Source organism: Cupressus sempervirens, chromosome 1 (genome assembly GCF_028749045.1).
Source record: "Cupressus sempervirens isolate cs-2001-9-10 chromosome 1, ASM2874904v1, whole genome shotgun sequence".
In the NCBI taxonomy this organism is placed as follows: Eukaryota; Viridiplantae; Streptophyta; class Pinopsida; order Cupressales; family Cupressaceae; genus Cupressus; species Cupressus sempervirens.
The window spans coordinates 381,279,247-381,304,309 of NC_143118.1; positions in this window are offsets into that span (position 1 = coordinate 381,279,247).

Here is a 25,063-nt window from a genome sequence, read left to right on the forward strand (position 1 = left end):
TTTGGTAGACCTCTGACTTTCTTCATTTTACTAATTTTGACTAGATTGTCAAAGTTGACATGACATAATCTTCTATGCCATAACCATTCATCATCAAATTTTGCAAGTAGATAAGAAACATCATCCATATCAAGGTAAAACAAATTAATCTTTGTTTGTTCTCCTTTTCCTATCAGTTTACCATCATTGTCATAGATTTTTGTAGTTTTGTTTTCAAATTCCACTTTGCAACCTATATTGCCTAATTGTGAGACACTCAGTAAATTGTAGTTTAATCCTTCAACATAGTATGCATTGTCACATAAAATTTGTTCTGTGAGCTTAATGGAACCTTTTCCTTTGATTTGACATGGAGCATAATTTTCATGTTAACCCCAAATTATTATTGAGTTTTCCAAAGGTCATAATTTTCATATTAACCCCAAATTATTATCCATACAAATGGAATAGTTAACAAAGCTACTTCAAAAGCATGCAAAGGCTTTTGTATGGGACTATGGTGATATGAAAGGGCTAAGTCCTACATTATGCACTCATAGAATATAGATCAATGAAGGGTATCTACCACTCTATCAACCCCAGAGAAGGATAAATCCAAGCCTTAGAGAAATAGTTAAAATTGAATTGCAAAAATTGCTTGATGTTGGTTTTATTTATCCTATATCTGATAGTAGATGGGTGTCACCCTTGGTTATAGTTGCCAAAAAGGGAGGGAAATGGTGGATTTGTGTAAATTACAAAGAATTGAACAAGGCAATAGAAAAAGATCACTTTCCTTTACCATTCATAGATCAAGTTCTAGACACTCTAGCTGGAAAGAAGTATTTCTCTTTTCTAGATGGGTATAGTGGTTATAATCAAATCAGTATTGCTCTTGAAGACCAAGATAAAACCACATTCACATGCCCATGGGGTACTTTTGCATACTTTGTTTTTCTATTTGGTCTATGTAATTCTCTTGCAACATTTCAATGAGCTGTTATTAGCATCTTTGCTAATATATCACATGATTGTATGGAAATATATATGGATGAATTCACAACATTTGGAGTCACCTTTCAGGAAGCCATGATGGATCTTGAAAAAGTTTTGATAAGGTATCAAGAACATAATTTGGAACTTAATACTAAAAAATGTCTCATGCTCATGCTGGAAGGTGTGGTACTTGGTCATTTCATATTAGCTGCAAGAATACAAGTGGATCTAGCAAAGGTAGAGGTAATTCAAACATTGCCCATACCCACAAAACTGAAAGATGTAAGATCTTTTCTAGGTCATGCTGGATATTATAGACATTTCATAAGAGACTTCAACAAAATAGCTAGTCTCTTGTATACATTACTGACTAAGGAAGTTAAATTCATTTGGACACCCAAATGCAATGAAACCTTCCTACAGCTTAAGAAACTTCTCACTACAACCCTAGTTTTACAAGGCCTTGATCAGACTTTGCCTTTTCACATATATATAGATGCTTATAAATATGCCATAGGTGTAGTTCTAGGAGAACAATCTCAACATCTTGAAAATGCAATATATTATATTAGCAAGAGCCTTCATGGACTAGAATTAAACTACATAATGACTGAAAAAGAATTGTTAGCAATAGTTTATGCTCTGAACAAATATTGGCATTACATATCTATCTATCCCATATTTGTTCATACTGATCATGCAACAATTAAATATCTCATAAAAAAACTTGCTATAACATGCAAGTTAGCATGATGGTTACTATTGTTGCAAGAATTTGATATCACCATTGTTGATAAGCCTAGAAGAGCCAATGTGGTAGCTAATTATTTATAAAGAATCCACCATGATGAGAATGACACTACTCTAGTAGAAGACATTGCTAACTACATTGTAGCTAATAAAATGCCAGAACATTTCTCTTAAAAGGAAAAGAAGTTGATTGTAGAGAAAAGATTCCATTTCTCTCGGATTGATAATATCTTATTTTACACTGGACCTGATCAAGTTATGAGAAGGTGTGTGAGAGAGAATGAGACACATGACATTCTACATGCATGCCATAATGAACCATGTGGAGGGCACTTTGCAGCAAAACAAATAGCCTTGAAAATTTTAACAACTAGTTACTATTGGCCTATGCTTTGCAAAGATCCAGCCAAATATACACAAAAGTGTGACAAGTGTCAAAGGATGGGCTGACCAACAAGAATAGATGAAATGCCTCTCAATTCACAATTGGCATTAACACCATTTGACAAATCGGGTATGGACTTCATTGGTCCAACTTATCCTTCATCTAATGGGAAATCATATATCCTTGTATGCACTAACTACCTGAAAAAATGGATTTAAGTCAAAGCCATGAAGCATGCTCATGATCACAAAGTTGTAGAATTTATGTATGAAGAAATCTTTCCTCACTATGGTGTACCCAAAGAACTAGTCACTAACCAAGATGCTCAATTTACTTCTAATCTAATCATAGAACATATGAAACAATATAATATCAAGCACCAAAAATCAAGCCCCTATCACCCTCAAACTAATGAACAAGTAGAAGTCACAAATTAGGAGATAGAGGTCATCTTTTTGCACCATAGGAATTGGAATAGCAGAATACCAGAAGCTATTTGGGTCTACAGAACAACATGGAAGACTACTATAGGCTTTACAACATTTGAGCTCCTATATGGGAAAGTAGAAATGCTCCACATTGAATTTGAACATAAAACTTTAAGAACCACACTGGAGTTGAACATTGAACTTCCTACAACATAGAGAGAATGTATTCTACATCTTAATTCTTTGGATGAAATACAAAAGGCTACTTTGGAACACATTTAAATTATACAGAAGCAAAGGAAACAATGGTATGAATCCTACATTAGTAACAAAAAATTTCAAATTGGTCACTGGGCATTGCTATATGATTCCAAATTTAGAGATATGCCAAGCAAGCTACAGACACAATGGTTGGGTCCATATGAAATTAACCATTTGTTTACAAATAGAGCTATCCAATTAACTACCATTGATCCTATGCCTTTTAAGTTATTAGTCAATTTCCATAGACTCAAGTTATATAAACAACCCCAAACAAAAGAGAACTTCCTATAATAGTTTCAATGGCCAAATTCAAATGTACACCAAGTAACTCTTCCTGTAGCTCTTCAATACTAATTTCTTCGTGCATGCCCATAATAAAAAATTTATGCCCATATAAAGTTCCAAATTTCTCCATTCATTTTCTAATTTCTTCTTTTCCAACTCATCTCACTTGTTTATCTACCACCCACCCACCTTCCATGTCATTATTTTACAATGCTTTGAATAAACACCACAAGTTTTCTAATGTATGTTGTCACTACTGATGTACTTTTTGCCACTTTTTGGTACATGCAACAATCAACTACTAGGTATAAGCTTTTCAAATATTCTTTCATTTATAGCACATAGATTTTGTTTCTTATAGCTAATACTATAGTGTTTATATTATGGTGACGTTATGCTAGTTCCATACCCCATACTAAGTCTGACTAGTGTGCACACTTATCCATATTTCGTAGGGGGCAGGGAAGGTTACTAAAACCCAATGACATTCCTATTTACTCATAAAGATTTTTTTTAACCAAATCTTTATACTTCTTTTATTTATGAAAATCAATTGCTATAAGTACACAAGTGTCTAGGTGTCGTACCCCTTATTCTTAAATGATTCCTTATTGTCAGGCTGTGATGTGATCCATATTTAATTTTCAAGTGATCCAAATTCCATTTTTGGATATTTTCACATATCCATGATAAACCACATTATTATTGCTCATAACGAATTGTTATGAAATTAATTAGCTAAAAAAATGAAATGTGTAAATGGGTCTGTAAAACAACAACAAAAGAAAGCCTGAATTCATAGGAGGGAAATAGTGCAAGTAGAGTAGAGAGTGAAATTGTCAAGAAAAATGGGTGGAAAATTGTAGCGACGAGAACTAGTGGAGCATACTATTTTACTCTTAGATGTAGAGGTAGGGAGGAGATTTAATGCATGTGGTTGGTTAGGGTATTTCTTAAGTTTAACTATGTTTGATGAAGAGGCAGCCACAAAATTTACAAGAACATTTAATGAGGGAGAAGCTACTATATGGGGTTTAACAATTTTTGCTATAGAAGATTGAATAGTAGAAGTAACTAGGTTACCAAAAATAGGAGAACATTATCCTAATACGTATGATGCAAGATTAGCTAGGGCTTAGTTTGTCATACCAATTGATCCTTACTTGGATATCACCAAGAAAGGTTGCAAAAGGACATCTCTTCTACCACCATACAACGAGATGGTTATGCACATTATCAAGTAACTCACTTGTGAAGGAAGATTTTCATATTTACATGCACATCATTTTAAATTGCTCAACTTTATAAGGCACAATTATCTAGTAAATGTTCCCAATTTCTTGTATAACATGTTATGCATTAGTGCTGAAGAAATTCAAAAGGGAAAGGAGAGTTCTATCACCCATCATGCCCTAATTAAATTATTCATAGAAAGATCACTTAAGGACTCCTCTCCCATATCATAGGTAGAATTTGTTCAAGCTAAAACCCTACAACCCCAAGCTGTCCCTAATCAACAACCTAGTGAAGAGAATGTAGTTCCCACTAATTAACCTACTACGCAAAGCACTCAAGATGTTGAAGTTGGAAATGTGCAAGAAAATGTGTCCTTACTTGTTCAAGAGACTCAAAAACCTACCTTTTCCCAACCAAAGAGAAAACAAAAATTACAAGAAGAGACCTCGGCTCCGGTAGTAGAAAATCCAAACCCTATAGTCGCAAAGCAAAAGAAAACTAAGACAGGTCCTACATTAGTTACTCCTATAGTAGAGAGATATAAGGGAAGAGGAGAGGAAGAAGATGAAGAAATTCATAGTGTTCCTAGGTGAGGAAATTACAAACTTGAAAGAGCAATTGACAAATCAAAAATAAAGGATGGATCATGCCCTCAAATTGGCTGATCAAGTACTTTCTTGCAAACCACCACCTCAAATTTATGTTATGTGTTTAAAGGAACAATTTCTTTTTATTCCAACTTATGCTAACCCTCAAAAACATAAATGCAAAATTCAAATCAGCTTATGAATTCTATGGTTTATACCAGACTCTGCCATCCTGGCAGCAAAACTTGCTCTGTGAGTTATATGTGCACATTTTTATCATTCCAGCGAAAACTCAATGGAATCCTTTACTCTTTATAGGGGATATACATCTAAGTAATTTAATGTCTTGGATGCATAATGAAGCTAATTATGATAGATAATTGAATAATTATAGAGACAAGGAAAGAGCAGAGCCCCTGTCATTAAGAGCTAAGAGCAGTAAACCAGAGGAAATTAGGACTACTTTAGATTGACTTATGGGGATAAGAACAATGGAGTAAGGGATAGAATCTTCACTACCAAAAACAAGGTATATGTAGACTATGAGAACCTACCTTACTTTTCCTTTTAGAGAGCCATTGTTGGCATTAAAAGTAGGTGGGCTAGATTACCTGAGACACTTAAAAGATCAGAGCCACATAGTCCTATCAATTTAGAAGCCACCCTTCATTGAGTTCCAAAGTATATAGAGTTAGGGAAATAGGCTAGGAAAAAACTATGGTGCCCACTCACTGTGCAACCTCCAATGCTCATGTGGCCCCTGTATAATATTAATGCTGAAAAACTTGACAAGCTACAGGATGACACAAGGATTCTACTACACCTTCAAAAGTATAAGGAGAGGAAGGACTGAAGTTGGAGAATTCAGATCACTAACTAGAAAATGCAATGCTTGAGGACAAGCATCAATTTACCAGGGGGTAGATGATAAGCCTAATTATTGCATCTATTTTATAATAATTTTAAACACTCTATTTTACTTCCACCAAGACATTTGTGAACTTATATTTACTTGAACTAATGATTAACCTATGGGTAGGTAGTATATCATATTTTTCCAATATTATATATATAATCCAGTATGTCTTATAACCATCAGAATGTGTGTTCTAATATTTGAATTTAATTTGATAATGCTTATTTGCAAATATCTCTGCATATTAACTAACATGTTAGCAAAGGAAGGTAAGGATAGTCAGAAGTATTCAAAGGGAAATGTTGAAGATAGCCAACAACATTCAAGGAGAAAAGACATTAAGGTTTAGCCATGATGGAAAGAGTCATAATGGTACCGAGGGACATGACTGCTAATATGGATGAGCTATGAAGAATTGCCATATTTTCTTTGCATTCATTATTGTGTCAAAGTGACTATCCAAACTTTATTATTCATTTCATGAGTTGTTATCTTTCCTTCTATTTCTTTGGTAGATTTGTAGTTAGTTTTCTTTTCTTTTCTGTTTCAGAATAAGTGTCAATCTTCTATTTATAGGGATCAAGCCAATAGTGTTAGAAGTTCGAAGAAAGTTTATGACAAGAAACTGTTGACTCTTGCAATGAGTTGTTTTTATAGTTTTATGTATTGTTCTCATGTAAGGAATTTCTAGAACATAATGAAATAGCTCCTAGTTTACATTATGTGTTAGTAGATTAGTAGAATCCAACCAAGGGGGCCCACTTGGGAGGTGGATTAGACTAGAATAGTGTAGATTTATTTTCAAGAATCTTCAGTATTTTAGCTAGAAGTTGTAAGTTCCTTCCTATAGCATCATACTTTGTGAGTGTTCCTACAACATTTGTAAGAATAGTTATAGTAGATGAATTGAGTTGGAATATATATTAGTATTCAATTGCATTTCTAGTATTCATTTCAGTAAAGAGTTAAGTGTGTTAGTTTCCTGGAGCACTAGTTTAGGTTTTTTCCTTGCATTTTACTTTCCTAGAGAAGAACTTAATGACTCATTAAGGAACCTAGTGCACATACTATGCTGATCATTTCAAGTATATGTCCCTAGGTTGACAAAATTAAATGCACCTCATGGTGGGAAAAATAGTCCCTAGATTGAATACACTATTCTTAAGTATGGCCTTTGGCATGATTATTATACACCTATTGTGAGGTGGACCAATACTGTTACTCTAGATGAAGTTATAGAAATTCCAAAATGGGATTTGAGAAATCTCACATTCGAGAAAACTATTATCTTGCAAGATATATTAGCAAAAAATAAAAGAAAAGAAGAGATGAGAGAAAAATAATGGAAAAAAGTGTTTCATGATATCAAGGAATATCTTTTGATTCCTTTGATATACATGCCATTGATGAAAAGGCCACCATTAGCTCTCAGTTGGCATAAATTATTGAAAAAGTCAACACTTAGGATATTGAGGAGAATGAAAAACTTATGTCCTGGTCTAAGAAGAAATTTGAAAAGAGAGTAATATAAAAAATTTCTACGATCATTACAGTAAGAAAAGCAGAATTGTAGGCACTAGTACAAAATTTAGAAGAACTTATGAAGAAGGTACAAGATCTGTACATATTCTTTGTGATGTGCTAAGGTTTACTCATGAATTTTAGGAAAACACTCAAAGGATTAAAGATGACATGAAGATATTAGGAAGTTCTATCTCTTAGTCAGCTAAATCAAGCTCAATGCATTATAACAGATTATTATTTTCACAAGGGAGGTTGGCCAAGCTACAAACAATAGATAGTAGAGTGAGGGCCAAACTTATCTCTATCTAGTCAATGTTTATAACTCACATAGATGTTATGCAACATGAGATAACTTCAACAAAGGATCTAGTTAAAAGAGATCATAATCTTTGTATTTTTGATAGTTTAATTGACTTGGTAGCCTTTTTGGAGATTAAAATTCATCTTTTGGAATCAACAAGAACCACATCAGATCATGCTCTTGCCATGATAAATCAAACACATAAACTATTCATTGATAAATATGGCTTGGTTCTACCTACTCAACCACAACAATAGAAATAAGTGTCAAAAACAAGGGGATAGAGGATTCATACAAGGGGGAATGGATGAAATGAAATGAAATTGAATGATGAGTTAAAAGGGGGACGAATATAGATATATGAAGCTCAAAGAGACGGAAGGAAGACAACGTATGAAAAAGCTACAATAAGACTATTTTGAGTCATGTAAATTATGTATTATATACTATATTGTAAAAGCAATTATTGAATTTCTATAAGAACCTAGTTATAGGCTTAGGGGGATAATATTATTTTTGTAATGTAAAGATGTAATAATGATAAAGTGTATTTGCCACTATTGTCAAAGGGGGATATTTTTGGCATCTCTAAGTTTTGTTGTCTATTAGTGTCAAATCAAACACTTAGTCAGAGATAAGGTAGAGTTAGTCATTCATCTCTATGATCAAGTTACTCTATATAGACTAAGTCATGTAAGTAATCATGTATAAGCCAAGCTCTATAGGAGCCAAGAAAGTCTTTGGTTGTTGAGTACTTTTAGTATAAGCTGAGCCTAGTGAATGCCAAGTAGATAGAGCACATATATGCCAAGTTATATAGAAGGAATCAAGTAAGTTAAGGTTGAGAAATAGAAATAAGAACTATTATGATAAAAAATGTAAGACAGTGTGGCCAAGTAACTTAGAGAGAACAAAAATGTCTAGAATGGTACAAAATTTTAGGTAAATTGTTTCAAGCTGACTTGTACATGACATTTAATGATTTTAGAGTTTGTTATAGAGGTTGTTAGGTGTTTTGACAAGGATCATCAATCCCTATGAAGAATGGACAACCAATTAGATGAAGATGCAAAAAGGGAAGTGTCTAGAAGACTCTACAAATGTCTTTAAATAGGCATATCCAAACCCTATTTTTACATGATGAATATGATCATACATTGTGGATGAGATGCAAAGTATGCAAAGTATTGTGCAAAGAAAGTTAAGTTTTGGATAGAGTAAAGATATATCATATTGCAGATCAAATCAAAGATTAGAAGGAGGAGATCTATAATCAACAATACAAACTATAGGATCAAGTACTAAATTAGTTTTGATAGGTTGAATTAGGTAAAATCTCTTAATAGAGTTGTTATAATAGACCTTTATAAATCTCCTAACAGATTCCTTAATTCAACATAAGTGTTATTTCCTTTAATCAAGGTAGACCTAATATTCTTATATAGATTCTAACAAAGAATACCCCTCATAGGTTCGATCATCCAAAGTGATCAAAATTGTAGTCATAATAGGATGACTTTGTTACTGTAGTAGTGAAGATTTGTGGGTGTTATCCCCACACCAGTTTTACCTTCACCTATGAGGGTTTCTAGGTTACCAAATTTTTTTGTTACATGTTTACATATGACAGATGTGATGCATAATTAGATTTAATTCAATATTTGATATTTTAAGTTATGTAATGCATAAACTAGATATGAGATAGTTAACTTGGTGAATACAATAAAGTTTTTTTATAGGATTTTTTTTAATAGATCCTAATTCACCCTTCACCCCCTGCCCCCCTTAGTCTCTTATTTTTTCAATAAACTTCCAACAATCTCACTTATTTAGGTGATTCAACTTGCTCATGTTGCATAGGTTCATTAACTTGTCTAGGTTTCTTTACTTACTCAACCTCCTTAGATGCATTATTAGATTAATATGGCTCAATATTATTCAAATCTTCTTTATCTTGCATAGGTTAATAAATTTTAGAATTAGGTTTTTTCTTAGCTTTAGATTTCTTAGCTGATTTTTCTGCAATGAAATATCTAAGAGCAATCTTATCATAAGAAGGCTTCTAAAAAGGCATTTTTTTATCAATCTTCTCACTACTGAAATATAATTTCTCAAGTTGTTGTTTGGATTGAGTGAACTCTCCCTTCACAATAATATTGCACTTCTCAAGTTCTACATGCTATAAGTTAGTATATTCAAGCTCAAATGTAACTTTTGTAAGGTTGGATCTTATATCTCCATTCTCATATTTTAAATCTGACTCAATTTTTCTATCAATTTTCTTTAGGCTCAATTTTAGATCAATAAAAAAAACATGCTTTAGGATCTCATTTTCTTTCTTCAATCTTGAAACTTCATCACTATCCTTGATTCAATCCTTAGGCTCTTTCTTGGGTTTTAGATAGGCAATCTTATTTTTTATTTTTCCAATGTAGTCCTTTTCATCTTCATATATTTCTTTCAAAGCATCTCTTTCTTTAGTAAGAATATCAATCTTCTCAAGAGCTTCTTCTAGGTTCATCTGTAACTATTCCGTATCCATAGGGGTCTTACTCAAGCTATTAAGCTTCTTCTAAGTAACTAACCTCTGATACCAATTTTTAGAAATAGAAAATACTAAGTGGGGGGGGGGGGGTGAATGTGTATTTTACAAACTTTAGCCCAAAAATAGATATTATTAACAATCTTATAACTCGCATACATAAGAAAACTAACTATGTTGAATAGTAAACATAGCCATGCAATAAGAGAACTCATAGCACCATATTTCATTAACTAGGGAAACCTTGGCTAAGGGAAAACCTTGGTGGGGATGGTACCCACAAAATTATCCACTAATCAAAAGTATCTTGTAAAAGATATTGACCTAGTTAATAGTCTTACATCTGTATAGTATCTCAGTCCTTGTTAGTGGACTAGTCATTGTTAGAAGCCTCAACCTTTTAGGAGTTTCTATATACAAATACAAAATGTATGCAAGATGAGTCCACTACCCAAACATACAATATACAATATAGTTCATTCAATACAAAGAGAGAGATAAAAAAACCCTCTGTAAAATTCTCCTAATATCTTCAATATCTAATACTATCTTTGTTTCTCATTTAATTTATATTCCTCTAATCATACATGAGAACCCACATCATAGATCATTACATCAATATCACATTATTTTTCACAATCACTCTCTCTTAACTTCTCATTTATAATATTTCCTTTATACCTTGCTAATTACAAATTATTTGCCCAGTCGACCTTCATGTCTTTGTACATCTTACAAAATACAAAATAAACTTTTTCTAACTTAGGGTTAACATCTAGGACATCATACTTAATTAGTTAAGTAATTATTTCATAAACAAAATAATTCCTTAACACAAAATACCCATTTCTCTATCTTTCTCTATTATGCCTATATACTGTTGTAACTAGTAACCAGTCCATAACTTTATCTATACTATATATACTAACATGCACACTTTCATAAATCATCATTATGATTTTAGGTAGTCTTACCTAACTTTTCACATGTCAATGTAGTCTCTATAAACTATTCTGATAAATTTTTGTTTTGTTTTGCTAGATAAATTGTATGATACTTAGACAATTTTCTAAGTATAACTGCCATAACTAAATCTCCATGATCTCACCTCTTCACACAACTCATATGTTTCCATAAATAAAAAAACCAAATAGTATAACCTATCTAAATTTCCAATAAAAGTTTCTTAGTATCACTATTCATTTCACTAATCCCCTATCAGAGTTACTTTGTTTAGTAGATACTTCAATGGATCAATCTTCCAAACTAGTTTTGTGGTGTAAGAAAGAATGTAATCTCCAAGCTTTTGGGAAGAAAAGAAAAATTATAGACAAGCCTTCTCAATAATATTATAGTTCATTTCATATGATACTAGTTTCCAACTAATGTAGTAGATAGATCTCTCTTTTTTTGTCTTGATCTTCTTGAGCTAGTAGAATGCCCAAGGATGTGTCACTTGTAGAGATATATAAGATGAGAGATTTCCCTTGAATAGGAGGCATATGTATAGGAGGATCAAAAAGATATTATTTAATGTAATCAATATTTTGTCACACTTGTCATTCCATTTATAGGTCATGTCCTTATACAAAGTCTTTGTGAATAGTTGTGACTTGTCTACTAGCTGTGAGATGAACTAACAAATAGAATGGAGTATTCCTTGTAGTCCTCTCATTTGACTAATATTGCAAGGTAGGTGTGTGTCCATAACATCCTAGACCATTTTAGGATCCACCTTTATTCCTTTTTTAGAAATCATATATCTACATAGCTTTCCAAATGTGACTCCAAACACACACTTCTTGGGATTTAGTATGAGACTAAACTTTCCCATGCATTCTAGTATGTGACCAAAGTCTTTAAGATGCCTTTGCATGCTTTTAGCAAGAGTATCATCAACATAGTATTCCATGGTTTAGTGCATCATGTTATGGAAGATTATTGTGTCAACTTGTTGTTATGTAGCTCCAACATTTTTTAAGCCAAATGGCATCATGTTCCAATAGAATGTCCCCTATGTACAAGTGAAGACTATCTTTTCTTGATCTTCTTATGTAATTTTAATCTAGTTGTAGCTAGAGAAATTGTCTATTAATGAATAAATTTTATACCCAACCATCATATACACTATCATGTCACTATTAGGTATTGGAAAGTCATCCTTAAGGCATGCTTTATTTAAGACCTAGAATCTAGTAAAGACTCCTATGGATTTATCATGTTTAGAGACTAGGGCAATTTTAGAGATCCATTTAACATAGTTGATGGCTTGACTAAATCTAACTTTAAGTAGTTTCTCTAGTTCATCTTTGACCAAAAGTGCCACATGGGGATGAATCTTCTAGAGGTTCTATTTTGCATGATGAGATCATGGTCTAAGCACAACATATCCGAGTATGTCTATGAAAATTTTATATTCTTCTCTTAAAAGAAAGTAGTGAACTCTTCTTTCTCTTTAGTTGACAATGACTATTGAAGATGTATGATGTGTAGATTTTCTTCAATGCTCAAATTTACCAGTTGTGTTGGTTCTATAAGCATTGATGACCTTTCCTAAAACATGAATCAGAAGTCCAAGGGGTCTAGCTTAGTTGGTTGAAGCAATAAGTTCTCATTGTGGACACCCTGGTTAAAATCACAAGAGGGACATCTTTGTGGAATTATAAGTTGTGACTCTTGGTCTTCTATTGGTTGCATTTATCTCATTTTTAAGAAGTGTATTCTAAGTTTTTACTCTTGGTCTTCCAATTGTTGTTTCTAGTGTGATTTCTTGAAAGGAGCTTGAATAAGTTGTAATTGTTTCTCTTAATGAGCACCTGATATGTAAACTATTATAATTATTTAGAATAACTAAGAGGAGGCAGGGGGTGGGGGTGAATCAGTTTTCCAAGGTCCAATGATGTCCAATACACTTTTTCTACAAATCCTTAATGGCACAGAACTGAAATTATCATTCATGCAATTGAACATTAAAAAATCATGAAAAGTAAACATGCATCACACCATAACACTAAGAATTTGATAACCTAGAAACCCTCTAGTAATAAGAAGGTAAAATTGGAGTGGGGATGATACCCACAAAATAGCTGCACAATTGATTTCAACCACTTCTGATGGTTTTCCCTGTGAAAGGCTACAACACATTATTAAATGTGACCTTGTTAGAGGATTTCAACATACTGTTGGGAATGGGCCTGGTCAAAGGACTTTGGAACATTCACTTGGAATGTCACCCTATTAAAGGATTTACAACATGGCTATTAAACCAACCTAAGTCCATAAGATTTATTCTAACTGTTACAATTGCTAGAGAGTAACAATAATGGCTTTTGATGTGATACAACTTACAACATATCTTGTAGATTATAGATCACACTTTAGTTCAATCTTTTTCTTGGCTTTAATAATTGTAGCTCTAATAGCTTGTCATCTCAACCTTCTTCACCTTGAGTCTTCTTGCTCATCATACCAAAGAAATCATATCTATGGTCACCTATCAAAGAAAAGAATCTGTGCTCTCTTTCACCTTAGCACCTTCTTTAGCACTTCATGCTTTCATGCTTGACCATCTCTTTGCTTTGTTTCCTTATGACTCCTTAAATAGAAATCTGGGATACCTCTCAATTTTCCCTCTCCAACTTCAGGCTTTCAATAGATTAGGTAGGATACAATGTATTTGTCCCATATCTTGCTCTTATCTAGAAACTTCACCTTGAATCTAGTTGTATTTACCAAACCAAAGTTTTACATAGTGTTCTATGCCACCAGCTCATTATTCTTATCTTCTATCTGATTCACAAAATTCTAGATAACTACCATGTCAGCTCAAATCTGGAAAATCTTTGATTTTCAAAATAATGAAGCAACTCAGCATTATTGATTTACTAATGCTCAACTTCTTCTATGTTACTTGGCACTTGTATCTTTCTTGACACTTGTATCTTTACTCGGCACCTATTTCTTCCTTGGCACCTGAAGACTACTCAACACCTAAAGATCACTCGGCACACACTAAAATTGAACTTGCTCGACTTCAACTAAGAATCTGTTCGGCACTAACTAGAACTTAGTTAATCCTTACATCATGTGTCTTAGTGTATCCATCCTCTGTGTCTTAGAGTATGTCATCAATACACTTATTTCATCAATGGCTTAGCTGATCCTTATACTTCATTACAACATCATAACTTCAACCTTTCTCTAGGTACTCTAGTTACATCTTATTGATTGCCACCTCCTTGTCAATCAACCAACTGATAGTATTTGGGTCACTAAAGCAATTGTCATTCTTGCAAGTAGTAAGTTTGACATCAATGACAAAACAATGATTGACAAAATTCTTTACCAGTTCCATTACTCTTCATTCATGATCTTTTCAATCATTTCCAACAATCTCCCTCTTTAGCATTGATGGCAAACCAAACTGATCAATTGATCAACTTAGTTACCACCAAAATTATATACGTTTTATGCTACTTTCTACTTCCTTCTTGACTGTTGCATCCTTTACTACTAATCTCATATATCTCTATATCTTTACCTTCTAGTTTCTCATAAATCTCCCTCTTACTTTGTATTGATCAGTTTTCTACATATATCTCCCTCTTCGACATAAATTCCAAAGATGTAGCATCTTTAAAATGCGAAATATAAGCTTTGCATCTCATGTTTTCTCCCTCTGTCACCATGCTTGTGATTGATTTGGAGTTCTTGCTCTTGCTATCATCCTTTGCATCATTCTTCTGATATTTCAATGATTTTTTCTTGTTGATGTAGGGCAACTTCTTTGTTGCTTTAAACTACTTGAGTTAGGGGCATTGCCCCCAACTTGCCCCTAAGATATTCATAAGCATCCTTCGACAATGGTTTTGTGAAGATATCTGTAGTTTGTTCTTTTGTGTGAATGTACTCCATCTTCACTTGTTTGTCTTCTACCAATTCTCTAACATAGTGATACTTGATTGGAATATGCTTCATTTTTGCATGCATTACTAGATTCTTGGATATGTTTATAGCACTTGTATTATCACAATACAATATCACTGGTTTGGTTACCTCTTCTTTCATTCCTTTCAATAGATGTGTGAGCCACACAATGTTTGTACAATTGACTACTACTGCCACATATTCTAGTTTTGCAGTGGCCTGAGATGTGCATATTTGTTTCTTGCTAGTCCAAGTAACTAGTCTTTTACCTAAAAATAATGCTCCTCCCCTTGTGCTTTTCCTATCATCAATGTTGCCTCCCTAATCTGCATTTGTGTATGCATTGAGCTCAAACTTTTCATTCTTTTTATAATATAGGCCAAAATCATTAGTTCCTTTGAGATACCTCATTATTCTTTTTACTGCTATGAGATTAGGATTAGCAGAGAATCTAGCCACTATTCCAACTACTAATGCTACGTCTAGTCTTCTATGTACAACATATTGTAGTTTTCCAATCATGGATCTGTACATTGTTTGATTGACTTTAGATGATACATCATTTTTGGATAGCTTATGTCCTGTTGCCATTGGTGTGCTGGCTGGTTTGGAGTTTTCCAATCCAAACATTTTAAGTATCTCTTTTATGTACTTTGATTGTGTCATAAATATGCCATGTTTTAGTTGATGTACTTGCAAACCAACAAAAAATTTGATCTCTCCAAACATAGACATCTCAAACTCATGTTTCATTTTGTCAGCAAAACTTTTGCAAAGCACTTCCTTTCTTCCAAAAACTATGTCATCCACAAAGATTTCAGATACAATAATATCCTTACCTTGTTCTGATTTGATGTACATGTTGTTGTTATCATCAGTTCTTCCAAATCCTATTTGCACTAGATATTTGTGAAGTCTCTCATACCATGCTCTAGGTGCTTGTTTTAGACCATAGAGTGCTTTATGTAGTTTACAAACCATATCCCTATTGTTCTCATCAACAAATCCCTTTGGTTGTTCAATATAGACTTCCTCTTCCAATATACGATTCAGAAAAGTAGACTTTACATCCATCTGATAGAATTAAAAACCTTTATATGCAGCATATGCAAGTAAAGTTCTTACTCCTTCCATTCTTGCAATAGGAGCAAATGTTTCCCCATAGTCTAATCCTTCTTCTTGAGCATAACGCTTACATACTAGTTTGGCTTTGTTTCTAGTAATCTCACCATTCTCATCTAGCTTGTTTCTAAATACCCACTTGGTGCCAATCACATTCTTATCAACTGGTCTAGGAACCAAACTTTAGGTTTTGTTCTTCTTTATTTGATCAATCTCTTCTTCCATAGCTTTATACCAGTCACCATCTTGTAATGCATCATACACTATTTTAGGTTCAAATTTACTTAACAAACATGATTCATTTCTTAGTCTATTCCTTGTCATTGTTCTTGCATCTTTGTCACCAATTATCTGTTCAGCAGGGTGATGTCTCTTCACATATTTGGATAATCTTGGTTCTGTCCTTGTTTCCATGTTTGATCTTTCAGATTTAGGGTCACTATGCACTTCGTTGTTAGGTAGTTCTACATCTCTTTCATGTGTACTGACTTCAGAATCAAAATGTGCATTTCCTTCATTCAGCAACTCGGCTCCTGAATGCAGCTTGGCATTTACTGGTTGTGATTCGATTGAAATTGAAACTTGTTGTTGAATCCCAATTTGATTGATAGCATCCTCGTCAACAAGCATTACTTCATATAAATACAAAAAGGTTCTGTAGTCATCCATTCTCTTTGGTTTTTCAACTTGGACATCTATATGCTCATCAAAGTTTACATTTTCACTTTCCACAATTTTGTTAGTGTTGGTATTTAGACACTTATATGATTTACTTCTAGTGGAGTAACAAAAGAATATGCCTTCATCACATTTTGCATCAAATTTTCCATTTCTAGAATCTTTAAGGATAAAGTATTTGCAACCAAATACTTTGAAATGCTTTACATTGGGTTAGTGACCATACCATAATTCAAAAAGTGTTGCACTTGTACCTTTCTTGACTTATACTTGGTTCAGTGTATGAACAACCACACTTACAGCTTCTCTCCAATATTTTAGAGCAATAGTCTTTTCCATCTGTTGGTGTTTTATTTTGATGTTACTAGTACTAAAACTACTAGGCGACAAAAGGCTTAGTACCTAGATATCAGTACATACACAACCTAAAGAATAGCCAATTCTCATTATCACTTGCATATGCAAAGTATTAGGACCCAACTTCCATAAAACCTTAGACGGTTTTCTACTCTTTTGGCTCTGTAAAACCAGGGCGGGTGCACCCGGGGATGGTTCAAAGATGTAATAATTGTATGAGAATTATTCTTAGTTTCATTTTGATTCTCATCTCTAAATCCTTAAACATATAGGTAAATAACATACAAACACATCCCTTGAAACAGATATGGCCAAGAAATCTTCTATAGCTCTGCAGATGTTTCCAACAACAATGGCTAAATGAAGCTAAAATAATCTAGGCAGGCAAGTGCTGGCCAACTTTGAAAATCTTACATGAAAGATAAATGAAAATTGATTTTATGATGTATTTTGAAAAAGCTAGTTATAATATACTTCTCTTTTGGCTGAAATACTCTCGATCAGTGCCTAATCCATTGGGAATTCAGAGTCAAGTAAATTCTTAGATCTAATTTGTTGCCTTGCAACGAATTTTCATCAGCAATTCTTACCAGAATTTATCATTCAAAAATCCTTATTAACACCCAAGCAACCTCATCACATTCATCAAAGCCTTTACTTAATCCATTGAATTAACAGCAATAACAAATGGATGTACAGTCTTACTAAATTGCAATCAATTGCATAAGCTTTTACTCACACAACATCAAGGTAACTCAGTATTAAAAAGGAGACAAAATTCAGAGAAGAACAGATATGGGGACAGTTCATAACTTGTATTCATTTCCTTTGAAAATGATATATCCTTTACAAAAGACCCAGAAAAACCTTCAGAGAAGAAGCACAGTTCTTTTTACATTCATCCATATCTCAGAGATTTTGACAGAAAAAGCATACTATAAATTTCTTTCCAAAAAATGTTTGGACCAAAAAAGAACTAAGCACAACACTTAGTGAAAACCAAATTCGGACCTATCTTTAGCCTTGGGATCTCACTTAAATAATGTGAAATGCAAAAAGCTTCAGGCTACAGTAGGTGACAGGTGTCCTTCTTTTGAAAAACAAAAAAAAAACAAGAATAACAGAAAGGTTGATTACAACAGCACTTCTTGGCGGGTCCCTTTCTGTTATGCTTCTTGGTTGTTATGATCTGTTCTCGCAATCATTCCTCATCTTCAGAGTACATATCCATAAGGTCTGCAAGTGATGTATCATCTTCTGTTACATGCAAAATCACTTTAACCTGGAGATTTTCTATGTCATCATTGCTGACTACAAGAGTAACTATTACTCTTACATCTTCCTCGTCATCTTCTCCTGACATCTGTTCACTAAACTGATCTTTCCATCTGTTGAAAGTATCATCATCTGGCCAATCAAAACTTAGGGTTTCTCTTTGTATCTTTATTAAAGAATTGGCATTTTCTTCTAATTCATCGAATTCTTTTCTTATATCAGCATAATACAATTGTATTTTTACCAGCTCTTCATTTGTCTTTGCCCAAAACCAATAGCCAGTCTCACTGATGATGTTTGTTATTCTGTTATCAAATAATTCATCCATTTCCTTTTTCCATTTGTCCTTTTCCTTTACTGTACCAACAGATTCTAAAGCACAAGGAAATAGGGTGAATTTTTTAGCAAGATATCTTGAAAAACAGAGTGTCAATTTCCTCTGTAAAGAATCTCTTTTATTTTCAAAGTTATCTAATTGATTTAATAAATCAAAAATTCTTTCAACCTGATGGTAAGGCATTTGAACTGCAGAGATACAAACAATTGTGACATCATTATTCCTCTGTCTCCACTTCTGTGCAAGAGAGTCTAGTCCATTCTTTCCTTTATTTAACTCATCTATGAGGGTTACAATCCTGGTCAGCTGGTCATAAAAATCTGACCATTGTATTTTATCCCTCAAGTATGTCACACCCTGCTTCCATTTCTCTTCCTGCTGATTTCTAAATTCTATCTGCCACTCATGTAATTTGGTTTTTTCTGCTTCAAATTCCTCTGCAGTATAGAATTGGGGTCTTTCAGGGGTGTCAGGTATCTCAATAATAGGGGTTAATCCCACAGATGACTATGGGGGATATGCAATTCTCAATGTACTGGATTCTCCCACTTTTCTCTTTCCAAGTACCTTTTCCAGTTGAGATATCCTGTTTTCTAACTCAATTCTCCTCTTCACCTCTTGATTATAGGCTTCCACCACTACTTCATATTTATTATGCATATCCATCATTTCCCTCTCTTCTCTTTCCGCAGTAGCCAGGGCAAATTTAGAATAATCCACATTCATGTGGGCTGCCTGTACATTTGAAGTGTCAGCAACTCTTCTTACAATGATACTCCCTGTCAATCCTGAGTCATCAGGCTGTGATGAAGTAACTCTGGATCCTCTTCTCAGGGACCACATAACAAGGGCAGCTTGATCATTTCTGAATGCTGTATCCAAGAATTCCTCTTTATTCGGATCCTGGAGTCCTAAATTATTTGAAACAGAATTAAAAACTAATGCGTCAGCAATGTCCCAATTGGGCAATAATAAAACATTAGCATTTTTTACCATCTATCTTCCCTCATCAGGGGTTATATTTTGGAACTCTTGAACCATTTGTTCCTTTATTAGATTTTGAATGGAGGTCTCATCCATTTCTGGATGTTCTGTTCTCATATTATTGCACCTTTGCTCAAAAATGTGCATGTTTACTCTCCACGCAAACTGATGGAAAGCCCTAGATCTTACAAAATTGTTATCAGACAAAAAATGCTGACTGGCTTGTTCCAAAATAGGGTCCAATTCCCTTCCTCTGAAATCTGCTGTAGTTAATTCAAAACTTGGTACAGGGGTTTCCTGAGGGTTGCCTTCATCAATCTCTGCTTGTGTAACAAAAATTTCTCCTTGTGACCCCATTTGTTCAAATTTCTCACTGGTGAGTTGTTCTTCCTCAACTCTTATTGGGGTTTGAGAAGGTGAGCCACTTTCATCAGGGGATTCTTCCTCCCTTATTATTCTTCTTCTTTTGGGGGAAGGTTCAGGGGGTCTTTCTTCTAGGACAGTGCTGGAAGATCCAACAATCTGTTTTTCTTTATGCACAACGGGCACCTGCTGTCGGACAATAGTATATCCTGTTTTCTTCCGTACCACCAGTGGACCTACTCCAATGTTGGGAGTGAAACCCAATTTTCTCATAATTTCTCTAGTTTTATCTGGAAAAGAATTAATAAAATGTTGTTTCTTCTCATTCATTACCTCCATTATCTCAGAGAAATTACTCATGAGCTTATGTACTTTATCTGCATTGTTTGCAGCATTACTAAGAGGACTGAAATTTTTATCAAAACAATTAATGAATTCCAAAACTTTTGAATAGACTCTCCATTTTTCTTTATTTATTTCTTGCTCATGGAGAGAATATTCATTTCTTATTACATCTTCTGGAAAATAGAATTCATGCTGAACTGGACGCAGCTTGATTCTCAATCTAAGGGCAGAGTTAAAGAAACCTTCTGTATCACAAAAACGAGAGTGAGACACTGCCATTTTGTATTGATCCAAAAATTTATGGAGAAAGGCCCACCCTTCTTTAGTTATCACAAATTGGTGGGCTATAGTACAAGTAGGAAAAATTGATCCTGTCCCCCTTTTGTGCAAAAAGGCCTCCTCCACTCCTCCCAACTGCCACAAAAATTCAGCTATCCCTACCTTCAAGGGTACCTGATAGGGTAACACATGGGGTGTTCCTTTGAAACCATAGACCCTGATGACCGTTGAGACTGAATATGGGATAATATCTCCCCAATTATGTGAAACTTTTAGATTGTGGGTTTTGTCCATAGGCCTGATAAGGTGCATTAATGCCTTAGGGATTCTGGGATTATCACTCAATAAGAGGCACCTTAGTTTGGAGGCAAAGTGCCTATCAAATCTGACGAAGCTAGCATTTTCTGCTTCCCAGGTCATGTCTGCACTCCATAATTGGACTGGTAGTGCTTCCCCTTCTTGTTCTCTATTTAAAACCATTTCTTTACCAAAATAAGTGGCCCCTTTAAAAAGAAACATATGCATCAGTAAGGAATACTGACCCCAAACCTTTTCCACCTTGCCCTGTGCAATCCCCACCAATCCATGATGGATCTCATTTGCCAAGTAAGATGCAAAATAAAAAATTATTTCCACACCAAAAGAAGAGATTTGGGTGATCATATACATGAAGCTCACCGGAATAAAATCTTCTTCGCCCTCTCCGAAGACTCTGCACAGGGTCCTATATATCTCGACTGCCCTGGCATTAAAACATGATTTCTTGAAGGGCTCTTTAGAAGATGATGTTATGGTTGGGAAGCCTCCAATCCGGCCTATGTGGGCTTTTAGTGCACCCTGTCTAACTACATCCCTCTTGGATATATATTCCTTTTCTAAATCTGTCAGATTAATGGGCACATGATACGTGGTGAGGGGTCCCAGATTGAATACCTTCCTAATCTCCTCGGGACTGATGGTGACTAAAGCTTCACCATCTATTCTCCTCACTACCTTAGTGGCTTGGTCATAGTTTTTTGCTATGGCTTCAAGCAGGTCAAAATCCATAAACACACTGGGAACAACAAGCTTCCCAAGATCAAAATTCCAAATGTTGGCATGAGGGGCATATAACTTTCTCTCTGCAAACCATTTCTTGAATAAACTCAAACCAGTCTGAGCTGTTTGAGCATCCCGGACCCAATTACCCTTATCATACAATCCATCAGCTACCCTAAGCCTAGGATTGAGTGAGGTCAACCTCTTAACTTGCACCGTTTCTACAGTGGACTCAGGAAGTAACTCAAGCAAATCATCATGCACATTTCTATCCAGGTAGTTTACTGCTCCTGTAAATCCCTTCTTAGGAGGCATCTTGGGCTATCCTCTTTAAAACTTAAAAGCTCATAGAGATGATGGCAGTTTTACTTACTTGAATTCTGTCTCAAATCTCCTTTGAATTCCTGCAAAATTTCAACGAACAGATAACTTGACAATTTCTTATCAACCTTGGCATGCTTTTCTTTCAGTAATAGCTTCTGCACAAGAATGGCTTCAAATCTTTTCTCGCGTGAAATGAAACTGATGCAATCTCTCTATATTATACTCTATTTTTTCTCACAGATGAACCTTTCTTGTCTAATTAATACAGAGAGTGGCACTACATTTTTTATTTAAAACTGCGCCGTTGATCTTCAAAGATCCTACGATCATGCAGTACACAGAGAACAACTAGGAGTTATACTTGCCATGTCAGTTACATTACCCAATGAGAGCTTGCCACGTACATAATTCTTTCTTTTGATGGCGCTTACCTTTAAACCCACTGACGACGGAGAACACGTGTCAGCATGTCGCTACTTCGTTATGCATAAAGAACTAGCACCTTGCCATAACGAGGCGGCGACAACCATTGATCGGACCAAGAAATGATCGAATGATACGCTACAGGACTTCTTAAGAAAGAAGGCGGTGGGCCCATATCGCTATGTCGCTATAATTATCTTCCTTGCAACTCTTCATAACGAGATAGCGAGCTCCGTTGATTCACTTCAAGCTGACGTTCCAGATTTCTTGTACATTTAGTTAGGGAGGCATTAATGAGAATCGGATCTCTGCATAGCTAGCACATGTCAAATTTTATCAGTCACCTGTCATTACACGTCATCATAGATCTTGCCGATCTTTTACCATTTTACAGGGCCTCGCTAACTCGCTAACGGTGAAGCACCTCAATTTTCCGATAGCGAGGTAGCGAGCTTCGGCACTCTAAAGGATTCCGTGCCGGAAAAAGCAAAGGGGTACCCGGTAATTACTCTTGTTTAATTAAAACTGATTCTGACAACAGTATTTATGACAGGTCATGCCACCTGGTGTAATTATGACACAAGCAAGATGCAATGTCATCATTTTCAAATTTTCACGTGGCCTCGCTACTTCGCTAACGGTGAAGTGCCTGAATTTTCCGATAGCGAGGTGGCGGAACTTCCGGAAAAATATCAACATTCCGGCTCTGATGTCAGATATTCTAGTGGGTCCTTTTCCCCCTTTTTATGGCGAATTGCTAAGTGTACCTGCACAATAAAGCAATTAAATAGCAAATCTCCGATCGTCGCACGTTCACTTCATGGTCCCACCGCTTAAAAACTCGACACTCGCTATCTCGCTATACTTAATGAGCATGCAACTTTCAATAGCGAGATAACGCCAGCGGTAGATCTAATCAGATCTGATGGTAGGGACAAACAGTAAGAAAGGTAACCCAAGAGAAAGGAAAAGGAATACGGAAGCATATTCGCTTCTTTTGAATTTTGAAAATTTTTGCGCCTGACCATTTATAAATAGGGATGAATGTAAGGCTTACATGGCGAATATTTCTTACAGATGGTTTATCCAAAACCTTATACTTCATTTAGACATAGATCATCTGACCTTTCTATGGTTTAACTGAAAAATTTTTACTGCAGAAAAAGTCAGACCAACAGTGGCTCTGTCTGGGGATGATAGACTACTTGAGTTTATGCAAGGATTCAGAATCTATGGGAGAGCAGACCACACATCCGGGAAATGAAAACTTCTTCAGAGAGCACAGAGCAACACACAAAAACAAAACTCAGACTGTACAAGGATTTACAGAAAACAGGATGCCAGGAAAACCTAAAACTAATGTTTATGGAAGAAAATAAGTATTTTTTCAAGAAAAATACCTCTTCAAGAACTGTCCATGAACTGGCAATTCAAGAATATTATCAAATACATCTTTGATTATGTAGAAATCTTCACCCCAAGCATTCTCAATGAGATATGGGCCTAACCAAATGGGATCAAATTTGCCATGTTTTCCTTTATCTTCAATTCTGGCGTTCCACATTAAGACTAGGTCTCCATTTTCAAATTTCCTGTTTACAGTTCTTTTATCATAGAGTGTTTTGACTTGTAACTGCAATTTTTGATTTCTCAGAGATGCTTCTCTTCTGGCTTCGGTCAATCCTACCAGTTCATTCATTCTTTCTCTCATTTCATCAGTAGTATCTTCATCATATGACTGGATGTAATTGTATAATCCCATCAAATTGTTCTGGGGCATTCTAGCTTGAATTCCATACACTAAATCAAATGGAGCCACCCCAATTGCCTTCTTTACAGTTACTCTGTCAGCCCATATTGCCAACTGTAACTTGGAATCCCATGCCCTTTTATTATCGTCCAAGGTTCTCTTAATGATTTTCAACAGGCTTTTATTTGTGGACTCAGCTTGTCCATTCCCTTGTGGATGATATGGGGCAGACGTTGTTCTTGTCATTCCATATTTATCACAAAAATTTATGAATTCCTCAGACCTAAAACACATAGCATTATCTGTGACAACTTTCTGTGGACATCCAAATCTGGAAATGATATTATTCAATAAGAAATTATTTACTACTTTACTCGTTGCATTTCTGGTAGGGATAGCCTCTACCCATTTTGTAAAGTAGTCAGTAGCAACCAGAATCTAGGAATAGCCAGTACTGGACTTGGGAAAAATTTCTCCTATGAAGTCCAGACCCCATTGTTGAAAAGGTGCTTTAGTTTCAACTGGCTTCAATGGAGTACTTCCTGAGAATTTCAGCTTTCCAGCAAATCTTTGACAAGGATCACATTTTTTAACCATAGCTTGAGCATCTTTGAACAAAGTGGGCCACCAGAAACCAGCTCTCATTATCTTATGTGCAGTAGTTTTGGC